Genomic DNA, 6322 nt, shown 5'->3' with positions numbered 1-6322 from the left:
TCTTCAGCTTCCAGTATTCTTTCGGTCCTAAAACGGCCACGATCCTGAGTTTGAAGCTTAAAGGTACCATGATCTCGGAGATGCAGTACCACTGATGTAAATGTTCGCGCACCCGGAATCGCGCGACTTGAAAAGCGCTCGATCCACAATTCGCGGGTCAACCTGGCGATTCCAACAACCACACCATAAAACATTACCACGTCGACACGCTTTGAATTGGAAAAATTCACCATTGTCGTCATTGTCAAAGATGTTAACCGAACACACGAATGCAACCAACTGATACATGACTGACCCTCATCGTGTTTATGCACGTTGCTTATCAGTACGTCCCTTTAGTGGTTCATAATCCTAATCGTTCTGTGTCAGTCACTGAATAGTAGTCATGGTAGGTCAAGAAACACTACCAGTGGTGTGTATAGCAATTTATATTTAATTTCAAATAATTTTTCATGGAGAGTAGTAAGTGTTTATTTTTTTACCCTACGGGCTTAAAAGATTCTTGACACTACAATTTTTTCCTAATTAACAAAAACCAAATAAATACATTTTATAAACCAAATAACTCATTTTTTTCTTTAAACATCCCCCCTTGCCCCAGCCTTGCTCTTGTCCTCTCCACTTCTTTCATCCATTCCACCCCTCTTCCGTCTTCATTCAATATCTCTGTCACACTCTCTTCTCTTTCTTTGCTCTCCTCATAGACATGCAGCATGTGCTCTATCGTCTCTAGCCCTTCTCCACACATCCTACACATTCTCTCACCTTCGCTTACCTAAAACTTATTATTTCTTTCTTCATTTCCACACCTAAATCTCGCAATTATTTTTTTTTTCTTTCGCGCTTTCTCTGTCTAGGTACTTTGGTATTGTTTCTGTTATTATCTTTCTATAGTCTGCATTGTACCTAGATTTACTTACACTCGCTCTTCTCTCTTGTTTATCTATGTCTCTGTCACGCATACACAACTCTTCTCTCATACTCACCCCCATTTCTCTCTTTCTCTCTATTTCCATCCATGCGTATCCTAGTCTTTCATAATATCCTTGTCTACCCTTGTGATGTTCTTTCCCTGCTTCCTTTTTTTTCCTTCCAGCATTCATACAATATCCTATATTCCTCTCTTTCTTTCAACCTTTCATCACAGCTCTTTTCCCAGTGTATACTCCTAATTTCTCTCGTTTACATTCTTCTCTTACTATATGGCCTGGCGTCTCTTTCCGTAGCCCTAACATCCACCTCAAATATTTTTCTTGTACTGCTTCCATCTCTGCATATTCTTTCCATCCCCATATCTCCACTCCATACATTAATACACTCCTAACTAAACTATCAAACATTTTCATCCTTCTTCTTACGTCATGTCCAAGTATTTTCTCACCTATACTCCACACCTTTGACCCTTCTTTCTCTTATGTGTGCTTTTACCGTGTTAGTTGTTGTAAACTTAAATCCTAAATATTTAAACTCCTTTACTGTATCTATGATTCGATTTTCCCAACGCCACACTTTTTCCTCCCCTTTTCTCCCTTTTTTTCTAAACACCATCATTTTTGTTTTTTCTACCTTTACCTCCAGTTTCTTTCTTTTAAAGTATCTTTGCAGATTTTTTTTCATCTCATTCATTCCACATCTGCATCTGCAAATGCCAAACACCATACCTTTTCTCTCCCCACCACAATTCCTCCAGCTTGTACTCCTCTAAACATTTCCTCGATATCGCTTATGTAACAAGCAAACAGACTGGGACTTAATGGGCATCCCTGTCTCAATCCTTTCGTCGTCCAAAACATTTTCACTTTCTGTTCCTCCCATTCTCACACTAGTCACTGTCTCTCTATAAATCTCTCTTGCTGCTACAATTAACTTTTCACTCAGACGTCTTCTCTCCATGCATTCCTACAAACACTCTCTGTCCACCCTATCAAACGCGGCTTTTAGGTCTACAAACAGTGCATATACCCGACCTCCTTCCTTTAGCAACACTTTTTCTATTAGATGATGCAGGATATATACATTGTCCATAGCTCCTCTACCTCTTCTAAATCCCGCTTAACTTTCCGGTAATATACATTTTTCGTTCATCTCTGTCACCAACCTTTCATTTAACACCATTGCGTACAGTTTATATGCCGTATTTAGGAGAGTTATTCCCCGATAATTCTCTACTTTTTTTTACTACCCTTTTTATGAATTGGGCAGATTTGCCCTACTCTCCATTCCCGGGGAAAACCTTTACCCGTCCACACATCATTCATTAACTCACTTAATATTTCAATCATCCCATCCGTCCCAAATATCCACCCTTCGTTTACCAACCCATCCCTCCCCGGTGCTTTTCCTCTTTTCAGTCTTCCTTCTTGTTTTCCTACTTCCTCATCTCGAATCTCCGCCTCCCTTTCTCTACCAACAATCCCGGTTTTACTATCTTGCACTAAAATTCTCTCTTCCTTTCCATTCAACAATTCCATAAAATGTTTCTTCCACTGTGTTATAGGTATGTCTTCACTAATCATGATTTTGTTCTTCCGTTTTTTATTTATATACTGTCATGCCTCTTGCTCAGTTCTTATGGCTTTAATTTTTTCTTCTTCTTCCTGCTGTATCTCTTCTTTCTTTTCTTTGCATCGTTCTCTATAATTATTTTTTGCTTGCCAGTACTCTTCTTTTTTACCTTTCCCCTTGTTCCACCTTCGTAAACATTTCCTTGCTTATGTTTTTAAATCTCTGCATCTGCTATCCCACCAGCTGTTTCTCTTTTCTAAATTTCTCGTTACAATTTCTTTTCTTAAGGCTGCTTTTTCAATTTCTCTTTTTAATTCTTTAAGAAACACTACTAGTGGTGTGTATAGCAATTTATATTTAATTTCAAATAATTTTTCCTAAATATTGCTACCACTTAGGAACTTTATACAGTGTAATAAATCTTATTGTAAGCTACTTCCTGTTTTTTTTATATCACAAAGTTCGAAATCAGGGTGCATGAAAAGTTGGCAGGTGAGGAAGTTCCAATGTTTGTACTACAGGAAAGACCCTCCTGAAATATTTATCCACACAAGGTTTGGATACCGTAAACCCATTTTGATCCCTAGAGTGTGGTGCCATTGGGAGGGATCGTGCCGCTGCCGCCTTTCTCGCCGTTAGGCTATAAGGTGCACCCAAGAGGCCAAAACTACTATCAAGAAGCTTTTCACTACCCCCTCGAGTCCTACACCAAATGCGGGTCGACACCGGGGTTCGGTTCGGCTTTGTTGGTTCGAGGGGGCACCTCGATCAGACAGGTACTGCTGAACCCTCGCTATTGCCCTGTTACCTTTCTTCCTATGAATCGTTAAGGCTACCAGACGTCGATTGCTAGCTACCCAATCCGTAACTTCGGAGGTGGGGTTGGCTGACTTGATTGGGACTAAATAAATTTCGACCCGCAAGCCTTTTGAACCAAGTGAAAAAAGCAAGTCAACTCGGAAGTAGCCGCCACACTCCCCAACTGCTGGTTTGACTCCTCTACTCGAAAGTAGAGCCTTAACAGAACGCAAGCCTTCCGTCACGGGTCGGATTTTTTCACGTTTTCACGTACCAGTTCCGGTTGGAGCATGCCCCGTTAAGGGAAATGTGCAATGCTCTGCAAAGGGCTCCTCAGTTCAACGGGTACTGGTAAACCTGGCCAGTGCTGTGTTCAAAACTTAGTAAACTTCGCGTCCATGACCTGCCGTAACAGATGGCTTAGTTGACCGATTACACAAGCTTTCACCTTCAGTTCAAACCGGCACTCCCAGCTCTCCCTGAAAACTACTAACGCCTTCTTGTTTCCCATACGGGTAAGGCTACTCAAAACCTTCCGGGCTTACCACCCCTCCAATGCGAAAGTCCGGACTAAGATTCGTCGTGGGGCCGGTAACTAGTCGTGGGAGCTCGAGCTGCTCCATCCCTGGCCCGGGTCCGATCATGAGGCTCTTCCTGGACCCGCGGGTACTAGGCTAGTGGCGAGGTCTACCAAGTGTGTTCTGTAGTGCCTGGGTGGACCTCTGCCACAGCTCCTGTTAGTTTTAAACAGCCTGTACCACGCGAAGGTGAGAGTTGACATTGAACAAGAGAGGCTGGGTGTTCGCTTCTTTGTTTCATAAAGTATGTCGTTCCTGTAATTGTACCGGAGTATCATACTGCCCCTCTCACGTCCCCCTTACGGAGGTAACGCTTACCAGTCCCAGTTTCCCAGAGCCGAAGGAGCCAGGTGTTGTGAAGGGGTTGTGACTTAGACACATATATTTCGATTTCCTTCCGGGACTGGATTCGAAATGTGTACCACAACCACCAACGCTCTCTTCTAAGGACCAGAGACCACAAACTCTCCTTGGAAGACCAAAGACCACTCGCTTTCTTTGAAGGACCAGAGACTTACTTACGCAATCTCTTCAGGACCAGAGACTTCAAGCAATCTCTTCAAGAAACGGAGACTTAAGGCAATCTCTTCAAGAACCTCTTTTTTCAACGAAAACCCCACACACCTGACACCACTTTTATGTTGTGAAGGGGTTGTGACTTAGACACATATATTTCGATTTCCTGTTTATTTCACTGCCCACATAACAAAACTTACATGACAACTTTACATGGCCATGATCACATGGCAACTTCTTCTCTACCTTACACACATTCCCCCTCCTGCCTCTTCGTTGACTCCTCTATTTATCACTTCCTCGTAACGAGGGCAACTGACCATATTCTTACAAAATACAGAGGAGTCAGCGATTACAAAACATATGGACAAGCAACCTAATTTAATATAGCTAACAAAACTATGTCGAAATGAAATTATAATGCAACAATAATGCAACAATAACCTACTTTACTTTACAACACAGGCCGGTCCCTAGAGTATATGAGGAAGTTATCGACAATATCGTAGATATGATGAAGTTGGTTTATTAAATGAAATAGTGTTATATAATGAAACAAAGGAGTTCGCTGATACATCCGTTTTATCATTCAGTAAAATATTTATTATTTACAATTTACAAGAAGAGGGGTCTAATATTCAGTTTCTCTCATTATTAAATTAATTAAGAGTTAATTTACACAAACAATCAATGAAAATCTAAAATAAGGCCCAATTTAATAAATCCTCCAATTTTTCGGGGAAACAGTAGCTGGAACGATTTCTACGGAAATTTTTGCGAACTTTGTTCTTGTATTTGGGGATTGGTGGTTGAGTTCGTTTATCTATTTGAATGGTACTATATGCAAATTAGGACATGCAAATTAAGATTTGCAAATTTTCGAGTTATGTTTTGGGGATTTGTTATTCGTCTTTTTAGTTACAATTTTCTCGTGAACAAATTTAGTGACTGCTCGTCACATCGTCGATCACAAAAAATGAAACATAATAAACTGATAACGATAGTTAATAAAAACGTGCTTGCCCAAAAGGGCTACAATGTTGAAATTAATAACTGTTCAAGGAAAGTAAACGCAGTATGACGAAAACTTAAGACAAATTCTGGAGAGGGTTGGAATAACGAAAAAATTAAAAAATTTTCAGGTGACGCCTGAGGACACCAGTACGTCTTGGTTGATTATAGCATCAACCGCTCTTAAACAACCTGAACGGCTGAGTTAAAAGTGATTGATTATAGCATCATCTAGGAGCGAGGACAGGTCTCATTAGATGATTTTTACCTCAAACAGGACTACACTGATGGTCTGTTCTAATCCCGACCCAACACAGGAAAAAAGTAAAGGTAAAAAATGTTACACTACCATATATGGGTCCCTCTTGCGACTTTTATACAACCAGGAACGGTGCTAGCCAGATCTAAAGCAAGTATGCCAACTACCGATAGGACATAACTCTATGTTGTCAATGATGCGAAAACATAAACTCTATTGTTCTTCGTTAGTTCCCACCTTTTAATTGGTGCAAGTTGTTTTCACAAACTGGGGCTCTAGCGGAGGTCTGCTAAAATCTTCAAGGTCAGCAAAACTTGGCACCTTGTACTTTTGTTGCAACTGGTACTTGGATGGCGATAGCCCAGGGGGCGTTAACGAGTACGAAGAAAGGAGACGGTTGTGAGACCGCAGCGGTCTAGTCCATCGAATAAGTTTGCTTGCATGATAGACTAGCCACCTCGGTGCTCCCTTCCCGGAGAGGGAGCTGGCGCCCGAGCACCGCCGCTCCCGATCTAAAGCGCCACTCCCGAAGGCGTGAAGGTAACCTCATAGCCTTGGTCGGCGAGACGTGTTTGTTCTCAGCGGCATTAGTCGGCCCAGGGGCTTGGCACTGAGGTACGCCACCCCTGCGCCATATCGGCGAAACTCCGGATCG

The sequence above is a fragment of the Zophobas morio genome, unplaced genomic scaffold (genome assembly GCF_036711695.1).
Source record: "Zophobas morio isolate AGI-343-1 ecotype UQ-CSIRO unplaced genomic scaffold, CSIRO_AGI_Zmor_V1 ptg000030l, whole genome shotgun sequence".
In the NCBI taxonomy this organism is placed as follows: Eukaryota; Metazoa; Arthropoda; class Insecta; order Coleoptera; family Tenebrionidae; genus Zophobas; species Zophobas morio.
The sequence above is the reverse complement of the archived record's forward strand: the minus strand, read 5'-3'. Positions refer to the sequence as shown.